Source organism: Vombatus ursinus, unplaced genomic scaffold, assembly GCF_900497805.2.
Source record: "Vombatus ursinus unplaced genomic scaffold, bare-nosed wombat genome assembly UNPS02014818.1, whole genome shotgun sequence".
Taxonomy (NCBI): Eukaryota; Metazoa; Chordata; class Mammalia; order Diprotodontia; family Vombatidae; genus Vombatus; species Vombatus ursinus.
Window position 1 is genome coordinate 19,132 of NW_020954596.1, and position 14,554 is coordinate 33,685.

The 14,554-nt window shown below is 38.6% G+C and overlaps 2 non-coding genes across 2 annotated transcripts; one reads left to right on the forward strand and one right to left on the reverse strand.

Moving 5' to 3' along the window:
• The first annotated feature begins 5,394 nt into the window (after window positions 1-5,394).
• On the forward strand, window positions 5,395-5,467 carry TRNAV-UAC. Its single transcript has one exon. It is a non-coding gene; the product is annotated as a tRNA-Val (tRNA).
• A 760-nt stretch (window positions 5,468-6,227) lies between these two features.
• Window positions 6,228-6,301, reverse strand: TRNAN-GUU. Its single transcript has one exon. It is a non-coding gene; the product is annotated as a tRNA-Asn (tRNA).
• Between the last annotated feature and the right edge of the window lie 8,253 nt (window positions 6,302-14,554).

Below are 14,554 nucleotides of genomic sequence, written 5' to 3' on the forward strand. Positions count from 1 at the left end.
TGCAGGTCAAGCATAGATAAGCATTGGCCATGAATATTCCCCCAAAAAAAGTCTCATTCTGCACTCTGAGTATATCACTTCTCTGTAGGTGAGTAGCATTTTTCTTCATTTGTCCTCTGGAATCGTGGATGGTCATTACGTTAACCAGAATTTTGAAGTCTTTCAAAGTTGTTTGTCTTTACAATGGTATTGTTACTTCAGAAATTGTTGCCCTCTCTTGACTTTGCATCAGTTCAAAAAAGTTTTCCCTGGCTTATCTGAAACTATCCCTTTGATCGTTTCTTACAGCATAATGGTATTTCATTACATTCACATACCATAATTTGTTTAGCTATCCCCAATTTGAAGGGCACCCTCTTAGTTTTTTGTTCTTGCCAGCACAAAATGAGTTGCTCTAAATATTTTTGCATACATTGGTCCTTTCCCTCTTTCTATATTACCCTTTGGAATATAAGGCTAGCAGTGGCAATTTAGGGTCAAAATGTATTTCAGTTTAATAATTTGGGTAGAGAATTTTCCAAATTGCTTTCTAGAGTTAATGGACCAATTCACAGTTCTACCAACAGGACATAAATGTACTGGTTTCCCCATAAACTCACCAACATTTGTCATTTTCATTTTTTTTTTGCCAACTTAAAGAATGTGAAGTGAAACATTAGAGATGTTATCTCTGAAATGAGAACTTCTGACTTTTCCACCTAGTCCTTCAGGAAAATTGAGACTCAGTTCCCAATTAGTCCTAATGATTTGGGAATGGGGGCTGGGTCCTGGAAATAGAGGATGGTCTGCATTTTATCAGCTCCTCAGTTGCTTTGGAGATCAGCAAGATGTAGGAGCAAACCTACTATCTCTAACATGGAGTGCTAATCTTAGCTAATACCCTAAAGCTGCCACCAAGACAGGCTCCCTGATGGTCAAACTCACTCAATGCAAGCATTTATTCCTTGTAGCCTTTGACACTGCCAGTTATCCTCTTCTCCTTGACACTGTCTTTTATCTCTAAGTTTTAGGGACACTAATCTCTCCTGGTTCTCCTCCTACCTCTCTGGCTTGTTTTCTCAGTCTCTTTTGCTGAATCTTCTTCCAAGTCGCAGCTGGCCTGCTAACCATGGTGTCCCCTAGAGCTGTGCTTCGCCCTGAAACACCACTAGATGGCCACTAGACTAGAACTTTAGAAGCTTTTGCTCTTAACTGGGCATGAGGAATTGAATTGAAGTTAACCTTTCATTTTCATTTCAGTTGTATTTGTGATAGTATCATTATTATCATAATCATATCACAACACTATTAATAACTCAATATAGCACTTTAATTTTTACAAAATTTTCCTCCCAATAACTCTGTGAAGTAGGGAATATAATTATTATTATTATTTCCACTTTCCAGATGAGAAAAATGAGGATGACAGGTTAAATCAGTATCAGAACTAGGATTCACACCATGTCTCCTAATACCAAAACTATTTCTCTTTTTACCCCACCAAATTATTTTTTCCATCATCAGAATTCTTACTGAAGTGTCAAACAATAAACACATACAATATTTTTACTCCTCAATATGAGGTGGCATAAAAGAGTAGTTCACAAAGCACATAGATATACAGATTATCCCAAAAGTTTTATTGTAGTTTTAAGCTTTAATAGCTTTAACAATGTGTATTTAAACACAGAGACTAATACTCATGTTTTTATTTGACTGAGTTATACCACACACATTATTTGTAGTGACATTTCAGTATGTATGATTAGATTAGTAGTTTTATGTATAAGGATATGTCCATGTATATGCATAAGTATATATAAAGATATATGCATTATCATTATGTATAAGAGGATATATCTATGTCTATGTTTATGTCAATGTCTATATTTAAATCTACAAATTCCAAAACCTGGGTTTATAGGATCATAGATCCAGAGCTAGAAGGGAGCTTAGAGGCCAATGTACCAAAATCTCTCATTTTCTAAGGATGTGGAAACTGAGTCCCAGAGAGGTTAAATGACTTAGGGCCAAATGGCTAGTAAGGCAGTATTTAAACTGAGATATTCCTGAATCTATGTCCAATATTCTGTTCAGTCCTTTGGCTTCTCCTTCAATGCTTGACATGATGTTAGAAGTGATGAAACACTTAAAAATAGAAATCCAGAAAGAATCTTGGTTTTGTAAAAGGCAAATCACTTCAGGCCTAAATAAATTTAAGGTAGGTATGATTGTTGACAAGGATAGAAAAATAGACAGACATTCCTAAAGTGTGGTACAGCACAAAAACTAGATTTAAGTATTTTTCAATGATCCAAGACAATTCTAAAAGACTCATGATGGAAAACACTATCCACATCCAGAGAAAGAACTATGGAGTCTGAATGCAGATTGAAAGATATGATTTTCACTTTTTTTGGTTTTTTTTCTTTCTCATGGTTTTTCCTTTTTGTTCTGATTCTTCTTTCACAGCATGACTAAGGTAGAAATATGTTTAATGTAATTGCACATGTATAACCTATATCAGATTGCTTGGTGTCTTGGGGAAGGAGAAGGGAAGGAGGGAAAATAAGGGAGATAAGGAGAAAAATTTGAAACTCAGAATCTTATAAAAATGAATGTTGAAAACTGAAACAAAAAATAGATTTAAGTATTTTTACAGTAGTGTTACCTGTTGGTGTAAGAGGTTGATGAGTGTAAACACCAAGGGATTATTTTTATATGGCACTACTGTATTTATAATTGGTATAGTAGCATTTGTATCATAATCCTTTGAGCACCTGAACACCAAGGGCAGCCTAGATCATCAAAATACCATTTTGAATCCATTGGGAATGTGAAAATTGCACATGCAGAGAGATTAATTATCCAAGAAATTCTCAAAATTCTCTAGAGCTCAATTATCTCATTTCAGGATTAAAAAACAAAAACAAAAATAACAGTGGATAGCAACATAAGCAAACTAGTAATTACAATCTGTCATGGAAGTTCTTTTAAAAATTGTTCAGATGAAGATGTGGCAATTGTAATTATGGCAACGGACATTATTCATGAAAACTGTCTCAGGTATACTCACTAGGTCCATTTTTGTCAGACCATGTATCATGCTGTCTACACATATCCATGCTTAACTTATAGCTTCCCTTGAAATTCAGCTCTTAGTAAAAACATCAGTTCCTAATACAAATATGGTATTCTCAGTCAAGTTTACTTGTAGTAAATGTAGTTTCAATGTAGTAAATGCAATTTAACTCAGTCAAGTTTCCTTGTTGAAAAGTTACCGGGGACATGAAGTGTTTCTGATATATGAACTGATTTTCCATAGGATAGCTAACATCTATAGTGAGCCAATTGGCAAAGAAGCAGAAATCACGGACAAGGGAGCATGTGTTGATTTGCTGTGCCTCCTGAAACTGGGATCCTTGAAAGCACTTCTTTTATTTATTTATTAATTGGACTAGGCAATGGGGTTAAGTGACTTGCCCAGGGTCACACAGCTATAAGTGTTATGTGTCTGAGTTCGAATTTGAACTGAGGTCCTCCTGAATCCAGCGCAGATGCTCTATCCACTGCGCCACCTAGCTGCCCCGAAAGCACTTGTTTTTGAAACTCTTGGTGTATAATAAGTATTGAGGCAAGTCACAAAAGAGTGTGAAGAGAGCTAAAGCTGGGGGTGCTCAACTGCTTTCAACTCAATGTTACGTTTTACTTTTGCTTTCAATGTAGTAAATGCGATTTAACTTGAACTGCAAATGAATGAATTCCTTTCCAGTCAACAAGATAAAAGATCCAGTTGTGAGGGGAGGGTAGCATTAAGCCAAGTACGTTATTTGTTTTAATTTAAACATCCGTTTTTCCTGACAGGAGCTCAGAGAGCACTAAGGAGCTACAGAGATGGTGAAAGCTGGGAGATGCCTTGAACCATCTGCATCTTTGCAGAGTGAGTGGACAGGGTTCTTATGGCTGGGAAAGCTTTGAGATTTTAACTGATCCAGTCTTATCACCCCAGTTGCTAGATGAAACAGAGTCAGTACTTCACAGGACCTGAAAATTTATCCTACAGATTAGAGAAGGTCTTAGAGTCCTATTGTCTAACAGGCAAAAGAGGTAGGATTACAACCCCAAGAAACTTACTCCAAAAAGCTGACCACAAGTTTTTCAAGGAAAAAATGGAAGAGAGGACTTTCAGCCATTTTTTTTTCCTTTTTGGTGAGGCAGTCTGGGTTAAGTGACTTGCCCGGGGTCACACAGCAATAATATTAAGTGTCAAGTGTCTGAGGCCGGATTTGAACTCAGGTCCTCTTGACTCCAAGGCCTGAGTCAGCTACTTTTGATGAAAAGATCAGAGTTGAGAACTTTGAAATACAAACACCAGAGTCAAGAGAAATCTAGAAAGATAAAATGTATTTGAGCAATTGAAAAGGGGAAGTATGATGATGCAGAGCTAACATTATAATGGGGGGAAAAGAACGAGAGTTCCTTCAGTCTCTAAAGAGTACTGAGGAGTTAAATAAGACTTCATTTCCCACCTACTGAACTCTTCTGGACTCTCATCATGCCTTCAGAAATCTCATCATCCTGAAAGATCACATCAACTCTGAAACACAGGTTCTCAGTGTTACCCCTGGAGCCTCTCCCTTACTTACTAGCTGTGTGACCCTGGTCAAGTCACTAAAATTCTATTTTCTCTAGTTTCCTCAACTGCAAAATGGAAATGATAATAGAACCTACCTAATAGAGCTGTTAGGAAGATAACATAATATTTGTGGAATGCTTAACGTAGTGCCTGACACATGTAAGTGCTGCATAAACGATATTTTTTGTGGTTGTTGGAGAGCATGGAGAATGGACAATGGACAATGGAGAATTCCTTCCTGATCCTCCACTTAAGGAAGGCCACCCAGGGTAACAATCTCAAATTCCCTAAATTGCACTCCTCTGGTTTTTCATCCTTCTTTTACTGGATACCTTCTGTTTCCTCTTCTTTCGGCTTTTAACTCCTTTGTATGTGTTGACCTCCCCCAATGGGTTGTGAACTCCTTGAGGACAGGACAAAGCAAACTATCATTTGCCTTTCTTTATATGAGCAGCGCTTAAGACAAAGTAGGCCCTTAATAAATGTTTACCGACTGAGTGACTAACAGAGGACCTGGAGTTGATTGGTTATGCTTTGAGAAGTATATGTAAAAAGTAAATACATTAATTTAAAAAGGAGGAAAAGGGAGATGGAATGTGCTGTTTTTCATACTTGGTACGTGTTAGAAGAGGGGTACATAAATATGGAGGAAGGAATGAAGGAGGTTGGAATAAATTAGCCAAGAATTCCTTTCAAAGAGATTTCACATTTCATGACGATTCCCAATTCTAGTTACCTCAATTAGAAATATTATTATTTGGAGGTTCTCGTCACCAAGTGGTTTCATAGTGTAGTGGTTATCACGTCTGCTTTACACGCAGAAGGTCCTGAGTTCGATCCTCAGTGAAACCAATAAGAGGCTCTCTTTTTCCAAGAATTGCCACAACCTTCAATAAAACTAAAGGAAGGGCGTTCTGCAATGGACAAGGAGTCAACAGGAGTCAAGCAGGAGTAAAACCCAGTTGAGGTCTTCCCCTCCTTTCAAAGGCTGTGGAACGCAGAGAAAGTAGAAAATCAGACAAACTGCTGTTGATGTAGCCATCAGCCACGAGTTCTGTGGACTTCGACAGAGTACCTCCTTTTGGTCTCGTGCATTTCCGAGTCTTATGGCCTCAGAAAGACAACGGTCAGGACTACACAAAGCGTCTCCTGTCTCCATTTTCTTAAAACCAAAGCGAATCCACAGTAGATATGACGAATTGAAATTTCCCCAGGGTGCAGGTAGGGGCGGTGATCATCGACGATATTCTCCTCAAAAGAAGGATTATTAGACCCACAATACTCCTCTACGTCTGGGAGATTGTTAGAGTAACTGCAACTCACACTGAGCAGCTTGAATATTGAAAGACATTTTATATTCATCGTTTTGAGATCCCATTCAGAAGACTGGGTAGAAAAAGGCATATTTTCGCTCCCACCTAACAATTCAGAAGCGGAAGGAGATGACGTTTAGAGAATACGTAAAGGACATCAGCATCGCAGAGAAGTCTGAGCTTCTGAATTTAGGAATTAGAGAATATCCTGTAATGATAGCGAGAAGCGCCTAGAGTTGAGGTTTTTGGGCGAGGGAGAATACAAGGAAGATTCTCTGTTACAGTAAATTTAAAATGCTCGTCCCTGGGTGGGCTTGAACCACCAACCTTTCGGTTAACAGCCGAACGCGCTAACCGATTGCGCCACAGAGACCACACATACTTGCTTAATATTTAGAATATACCTAATTGAACATTAAAAAAAATTTTTTGTTTTTGTTTCTTTTAAGCTGTCACTATAAGGTGCCTATTCTTTTCGGACCCACAGCTTCCAACAAGCTCAAGCTCAAAGCAGAGACCAAAAATGAATCAAAGGATGCGTTTTCTGATCTGGAACCCAATTTAGTTCTGGAATTCCCAAATCTAGTTACAGAGATTCTCTTGGTTTCACTTTTATTCCAACCAGAAAAAAAGGATAACTACCAGTCCCGTTTCCTCGCCTCTCTTTCATTCCCTCCGGCAGCGAAGCTTCCGGAGCGTGGGCACAATCAGATTTAAGGTGCTCCCCAGTCACTAGAACGAGCTCATTGCCTGATAGTGGCTGGTTGTAGTTTTTCCTGATTTTGAAAAAAAAAAATGAAATAAAGAGAATTCTTGTAGTTGGCTTCGCTTATCCTGGGTTCTTGGGCAGGCAGACTTTTTTTTTTTTTTAAGCTTTCTTCGGCTTCTTTGGACTTGAGTTTGTCCTAGTGCCTAGGCACATCCACCTTGCTATTCTATCAGGAGTCCATGCTGACTAGACTTGAGAGAAACATTTCTTCCGTCCTTCCTTCCTTCCTTCCTCCCTCCCTCCCTCCCTTCCTTCTTTTCTTCCATCCTTCCTTTTTTCTTTCCTTCCTTTCCTTCTTTCTTTTCCTCCTTAGACTCCCAAAGGGCTCCATGACACAGAAAAAAGGTGAGATGAAGAACACCTAAAGTCATCTCCCAAACCCCAAAATAGAAATTAAAAGGAAGGCAAGAGTAAAGTAGACAGCATGAGTTTAGAAACCTGAAAAGGTAATCTATCAATGATCTTCAGAGGAGGCTCTGGGGATGCTGGAACCCATCTGGGGCCATGAGACCACTAAAGAGGCTGGACTCAAATCCTAGTGAAAAGATACCAGATTGAGAGCTAGGAAACATGAGTTTGAATCTCAGCCCTTACTATCTGTATGATGGAGAACAAGTTACTTATCGGAGCTTCAGTTTCTGTAAAAAGTCGATAATTAATTACTCTACCTACCTCATAATGTTTTCTAAAAACAACAACTAAAACATGTGCATCAGAAGACTTTTGGGACTTCTCCCTCTCTAAGCTCCTTTCTGGAGGCTTTCCCTGAAAATGTCATTCCATGGAGTCCACTACTTCTGCTAACTTCCAAATAGTTTCATCTGCAATACTGGCCTCATTTTAGACGCACGCTCGATCAACTGCCTCTATTCCATTTCCAAAGTATTTTTGTAAGGTTTCTGCTTCAGGCAAACGGTAATCTCACTGTTACCTTTTTGTGAACTGGGTCCTTGGATAAGGAATACGGGAGGGGGGATAGGATTTGGAAGTAAGAGTTCATTGGTACCTTTGGATAGAATAGTTTCAGATGATTGATGAGGTTGGAAGTCATATTTCAAAGGTTGGTGAAATAAGTTAGAAATGAAAAAGGGAGGCAAGGAGAGTCTTTTTCTGGGATGTGAAAGGGAGGAAATAGAGGACTGAAGTATGAGGATATAATAGGGTCAAGTGAAAGTTTCTGAAGAATGAGAGGGATCTAGAAATGTTTTTAAATTGGAAGGAAGGAGTCGGTGAATAAGGGGCGCCTAAAATTTAGAGAATGGTCGAAATGCCAATAGAACGTAAACACCATAGGGCACAAAAGAGGGGGAAATTAGAATGGCTTAGGGATGTGGGAGGGATTCGGTTGACGTGAATAGGTATGAAAGCAAGAAGTGGTAGCCAGAGAAAGAAGCGCTACAGGATGTGGTTTATTCTGGGTACATAGAAAGGAGGATGTAGAAAGGTTAGCAAAAGCAGAGGATGCAAACATCAGTTCCGCTGCCTCCTGCATGTTAACCTACCTGTCTATCACATGAGCTAATTTCTCATTAATCAAATCAGCTGGGGATGAGGAGATGTTGTTTTGGTCCGCGTCTGACTCTTCGTGACCCGATTTGGAGTTTTCTTGGTAAAGATACCGGAGTGGTTTGACATTTCCTTCTTCAGCTCGTTTTACGGATGAGAAACTGAGGCAAAAGAGGATTAAGTGGCTTGCCCAAGGTCACACAGCTAGTAAATGTCTGAGGCCGGATTTGAACTCGTCTTCCTTTACTCTGGGCTCCAGGTTCGCCACTCGATCCACTGTAAGAGGTGGTATACTAGGTTTCTAAAAGACCTTAGGCATTCAAAGCCAAGATGTTATTTTTCCTCTTTGAATCCAAAGTCGAAGAAAGATCACATGACCAGAAAATTAAAAAAAAAAAAAAAACAACAAGGATGGGAGGCCAATAGATTAAGGGACAAGGAAGGGATAGAGGAAGTAGAGCTAAGACGGAAAGCATGGACAGCGGACGGACCTGGAAATGGGCATAACTAGGGAGGATAGAGAAGCCCCGCTTTCCAGAGTTCCTTTTCAGGCAACTGGAATCGATCTATTAGGGACGAAGCCCCCAAGTCGGTTTGCAAGTGTTCTTTTCCCAGTGCTTTTCCCTCCAAAGATCAAATACTTGTTTGGGTCTGGAATTTACTCTGGCTCTGCCTCTTAGCGACCAGATGATTTCCCAAAGCGCTGAAAATGCATCAACAGAGAGATAAGGTGGACATTTTCAGGGAAATTAAGCATAACAGGTAATTAAATTATCGCTCAAAAGATGAGGCTGGAGAAGAGAAAATGAGCTGAAGTGATAGGGGCCATCTCTGCGGGCATGACTCCAGCAGAAAGAAAGGAAGATCCAACCTGGATCGTGAAGCAGCAAAATTGATGCTGCCTCATCCTGACCGCCGACTCTCTCACGCAGAGCTTTTTACTTTGCGGCTTGGATTGTAAAAACACTGGTCTAGTGAACTGGAGCTTCCTTGAGATATCCTGAGAACACGCGCGAATTTGTTGAATAGTCCCTGAGGATCCTTGTCTTTTTAAATGAAAAGTCCCGAAATAGGCTTCTATCCGGGAAGTAGTTTCAAATCCTAGAGACAAAACAAGAACAATTAGCCCAGCGGATTAAAGAAACTAGCTAGCCAGATAACCACAAACTGTTATTGTTCTCTCTTTCCCACACAAATCTTTTCGAAATTCTTTTGAAAGAAAAATAATCCAAGGATGTTTAGGATTGGACAATTTTGATCAGATTGCTAGCATTAGACCTAGTGAGTCGTAGGCATTCTCAGTTCTCCAAAAAACATTTTCCTATAGAATGACGGCCCCATAAGAGTATGGATTGTTTTTCCTTTTTCTCTTTCTATCCGTAGCGCTTAGTTCAAAGTGAAGGTGTCTATTGAATGTTTGCTGAAGTGAACTAAATTGAGTTGAGATGAAATGAGTTTTATCTTCCTATTCAGTACTTGGAACTGTCACAAATGCCACCTATCACTAAAGAGGATAGACATAGCAGGCAGATGCTGAATTTTGTTTCTGTGCCCACAGGAGGTTTGAAGGGAAGGAGACAATTGAGAAGTTACTGGACAGATTCAAGAGGATGATTTATAAGAAGATAGAATACTTTTGTTCCTGTTGGTTTTCCCCCTGGACGAATTATCCTAACGACAAGGAAGGATCATTGAAAGCTTCTTTTGGTCAAAAGTTCAGGATCACTGCTCCTATAGTCTCATCTGACAATCCATTGCTTTAACTAGTGGGTCACTCATTTCTCAAAGAAGCCAGAGCCTTCTGGATCTTAGAAAGTTTTGTAAAGAAAAGACAAAATAAGTGGATCACAAATGAATTCAGCACCATGAAAGTCTAAACCATTTCCAAGATGCCTCCAAAAGATAGGACTCTTCAAATCAACTTCTTGGTGTAAGCAACTCAAAGACAAGGAGCTCCATGCCCTGGGGGGGGGGGGCACCTGGTGATAGGATATCACCTGTTAAGTAAAAAGGAACAGATTCATCACAATAACAATTTTGATATCAGAAAAAAAACAGAAGTGGTCTTGGAACAATTGGCAGTGTTGGGGAGGAAGAGAGAAACACCAAGAAAGAGATATAATGAATAACAGACAATGAAGCCTTGGGAGGAGAGTCTTATTCTACACTTGATTGTGATTTCAACACAGTTTGAATGAGGAAGTCTATGGAGTGACTGTTTTCCAGAATGTAATTATTCTTTTGATCTCTTTTCTGGCTTTTATGGAGGCTATGCCTTAGAGGTGAATATTCTAAAAGATTCTGACCTCAGCTTCTCCAGACATGTTCTGGAGGGAAGAAGTTATAGAGCACAGATCAGTTCAAATCTATTCTTTTGTCACCTAACAAAGTGCCTTTAAATTTAGTTAGGGACAGCGGAATGAAGCTGCACTCAACTCAATGCCATCTACCCTATAGAACCAATACCACCAGTGAGGACTGTGGTAGTTGACTCTTCAGTGAGCTGGCTCAGAGAGAGCTCATTCTTTCTCTTTCCTAAAGTTTTGAGTGTGGAAATCCTGAGCAATGGCCTAGAGAGTTCTCCTCCTCAAGTGCAGAAAGAGTAAGTGACTTTCCTGCTTGAGAGGGATAGGATCTCCAAGGCTTGGAAAACAACAACAAAGCAGGGCTCCAGAGCAGGACCCGAACTTTCAAAGCAAAGGCTCTAACATGAACACAAGCTAAACAAAACCATCTTACCAGATCTTCCACATAGCTCTTATTCATTTTCATTAGGAGGGTGGTTTCACTGGCAGACCTCCGATAGTATTGAGATCCAAGGAAACTTGAGGACAGTCAGCCAGATTCAGAGGGAGGACGTCTTTACCTTCCTTTTTCTCACCCTGCCTTCTGGATTCCAATTTACCACTATGTCGAGTAAGGACTCCTCCCTTCAACCAAAAATTGCCATTGAAAATTAGAATCCAAGGTAGCTCTCTTGACACTGTGAGCACCGGGGACTGTTCTGTCAAATTCAATAGAAGTAGATGGTGTATACAGTCACTTCCCTACTAAGATTAATTTTCTAAAGTTGTCCAGATAGCTCTGATGCCATCTTCTGAAAGAGGCTTTTATTTCCTCTCTCTTAGTCTTCCTTCCAAGGTTATCTTGTAACTACTTTGTACATACTTTTATGCACATATTGTCTTTCCCCATAAGCTTCTTGAGAGCAAGGACTGGGCCTTTTTTTTTTTAATAACTCTCAGGGCATAGCACAATATTTGACACATAGCAATTTCTTATTGTATCAGTGATTGTCAGTGCATACTAATGAGACTGGAAGAGATATTAAACAACCACCCACAGAAGTGGTAGATATTTCATGAAAAAAAAATAGAATTCAGTTTATTGAATTCCTATTCTGATTCCTCATCATTTTGTGGAGTGGATACGGGATTCTCAAAAGCTATGATGACTGAGCACCAACTGGTGAGTCCTATAGTACTGGAAAGGCTTTGATCCCTACAAAGAAAGATTGTGCATCTGCTATCCAACAACAATCCTAAATTTCAAGGTCCATCTCCAGCAGGTTGGCCATGAGTTGATTAATAATTTTGGCTATAAAAACTAATTAAACCTTCTAATAAGGTGGAGAAGCATTATGATCAACATTAGGAGAATAAGGGCCTATGCATAGTATTGTATCAAATGAAACAATATTTGTTTTTTTGTTTTGTTATTGGTGAGGCAATTGGGATTAAGTGACTTGCCTAGGGTCACACAGCTGGTAAGTTTCAAGTATCTGAGGTCACATTTGAACCCAGGTCCTCCTGATTCCATGGCGGGAGCTCTATGTACTACACCACCTAGCTGGCCCATGAGACAGTATTTGTACAGCACTTCACATAGTGTCTGGCACATAGTAGGCATTATATAAATGCTTACTCCTTTCCCTTTCTCTCCTTTCATATAAATTTGTGACCCAAAAAGATTCCAAAGTGTTCTTAAAGATGTCACTAAGGTAATAGAAACCAGTCTTCAAAATCACCATACCATGTTTGGAATGAGATGTTGTAGTCTTTGGTGTCTGGAGGAGGAATAAATAGGGTAAGCTTCATTGTGAATCTATGTTATTATTTGCTAACACACACATCTCAATCATTCTGGAAGACTGTAAAAAGACATTAACATTTGCTTTCCACTGTGTCTTAAGACAGTCAATGACAAAAAGGGAAAGCTCCATATACAATGATATATTTATAGCAGCACTTTTTGTGGTAGAACAAACCTGAAATAAAGTAAATGCTTATCTAATGGAGAATGATTAAAAATGTGGTATATGAATTTAATGAAATATTACTGTGCTGTAAGATACAATTAATATGATGAATACAAAGAATCCAAAATAGACTTAGATGAACTGATGCAGCGATGCATTGTGAAGGAGAGTCAAGAAAACAATATTACATAATGATTGCAACAATGTAAACCACAAAATAGTTGAAAATGAATCATAAAAAAATTCTGAAGAACAATCTTGTCCCCAAAGAAGATATTAGAAGACACCATCCCTCATTCTTTCTAGAGCTGGGGGACCCACAACTGTGGAACATTGCACACAATGTCAGCTTTTAAAAATGTTTTGATAAGTTGTGCTGTTTTTTCTCTTCTTCTTCTTTGTCATTTTGCTTTATTAAAAATATTATATATTATGAATGGTGACTCTGGGAGGGAGAGGAAGGAGGAAAAATACAGAGGGAAAGCTAGGTAACCTAAAAACAATAAAAATAGTTGTTTTTGAACTGACCAAAACCTATTTGATATACCTCAGAGATGTCTGGGTCAAGGAATATAGACATTTTGAAGTCACTTTATTTCTATATTTCCAGATTGCTTTCTAGAATGGTTGTATCAAGTACAACTACACTAATCATGTTTTAGTGTGATTATTTTTCCATAAGTCCTCAGCATTGACCTTTGCCACTTTATCATCTTGCCAATTTGCTGGCAAAACAACTACCCCAAATTTATTAAACTACCTTCAAACAATTTATTTTTTATTATTTTCCTTATTTGAAGACCAAGACATATCTTCTCTTTGATTTTAACATAATTGGCTCTGGAAAACTTTTTCATATGAAGAAAATCTGCAAGTTTGATCTATTGCCTTGAGAGAAATTTTCATTGAATGAAGTTTAACATGCATTGGTGATTAAAAAAAAAACTTTGAAAGGAGTCACTGGTGGTTTATCACACTTTCCTCTCCTAGTAAGTTATTTCCTTTGAGCTCACTTGTTTTATTTAAATTTTATTTTTTATTCTGAACTCGACATAGAGCAACTGAAATGAGCATTTCCACAGATGATATAGAAAAGGAGAGAATTATGGGGCAGCTAGGTGGCACAGTGGATAGAGCACCTGCCCTGGAGGGACTAGACACTTGATACTTGCTAACTATGTGACCCTGGGCAAGTCACTTAATCCCAATTGCCTCATATAAGAAAAAAGAAAAGGAGAGGATTGCCATGAAACTGTGAACCTCTATTATGTAGATCTTTCTTTTTAAAAAAACTATAACAAATTTACATCTAACCTCGAAATATAGTCCTGTTTGTCAGTGATTCCTTCTTGCCTTCTTTGTGTTCTCTTCCTTTTTTGGAGTTGGATTTGTTAACCATATCTGTAATCCTCTTCTCCCTCCTACCTTCTCCTCAATTAAAAATAAAAAAAGGAAATAGTATCATTGTAACAAATTTACACAGTCAACCCCCCCCAAATTCCCAAATTAACCATTTCCAAAAATGTATGTCTCATTCTGCATCTTGAGTCCATCATCTCTTTTAGAATGTGGGTACCATGCTTTATTATTGGCCCTCTGAAAGCATGGTTGGTCACTGCATTGATAAGAGTTCTTAAGTCTTTTAAAGTTGGTTTTTCTTTACTGAGTTATTGGAATTGTATGATTTGTTCTCCTGGTTCTTCTCATTTCACTCTGCATCAGTTCATAAAAGTCTTCTCTATTTTTGTGAAACCTGCCTGCCTCACTATCATGAATATTCCTCTATATTAATATGCCATTATTTGTTCAGCCATTCCCCAATTGATAGACAACCCCTTAGTCTGAAGTTCTTTGCCACTGCCAAAAAAAAATCGCTACAATTATTTTTGTACATTTGGTTCCTCTCTGATCTTTTTGGGGCCTCCTAGTGGTACTTCTGAGTCAAAAAGTCAAACTCACAGATTAGTGACTTGTTGGGCATAGTTTCAAATTGCTTTCCAAAATGAGTAGACATTCTAACGAAAGTATATTAGCATTCCTGTTTTTCCACAGATTGACCAACAATAGTCACTTTCCTTTTTATTCTCTTTGCC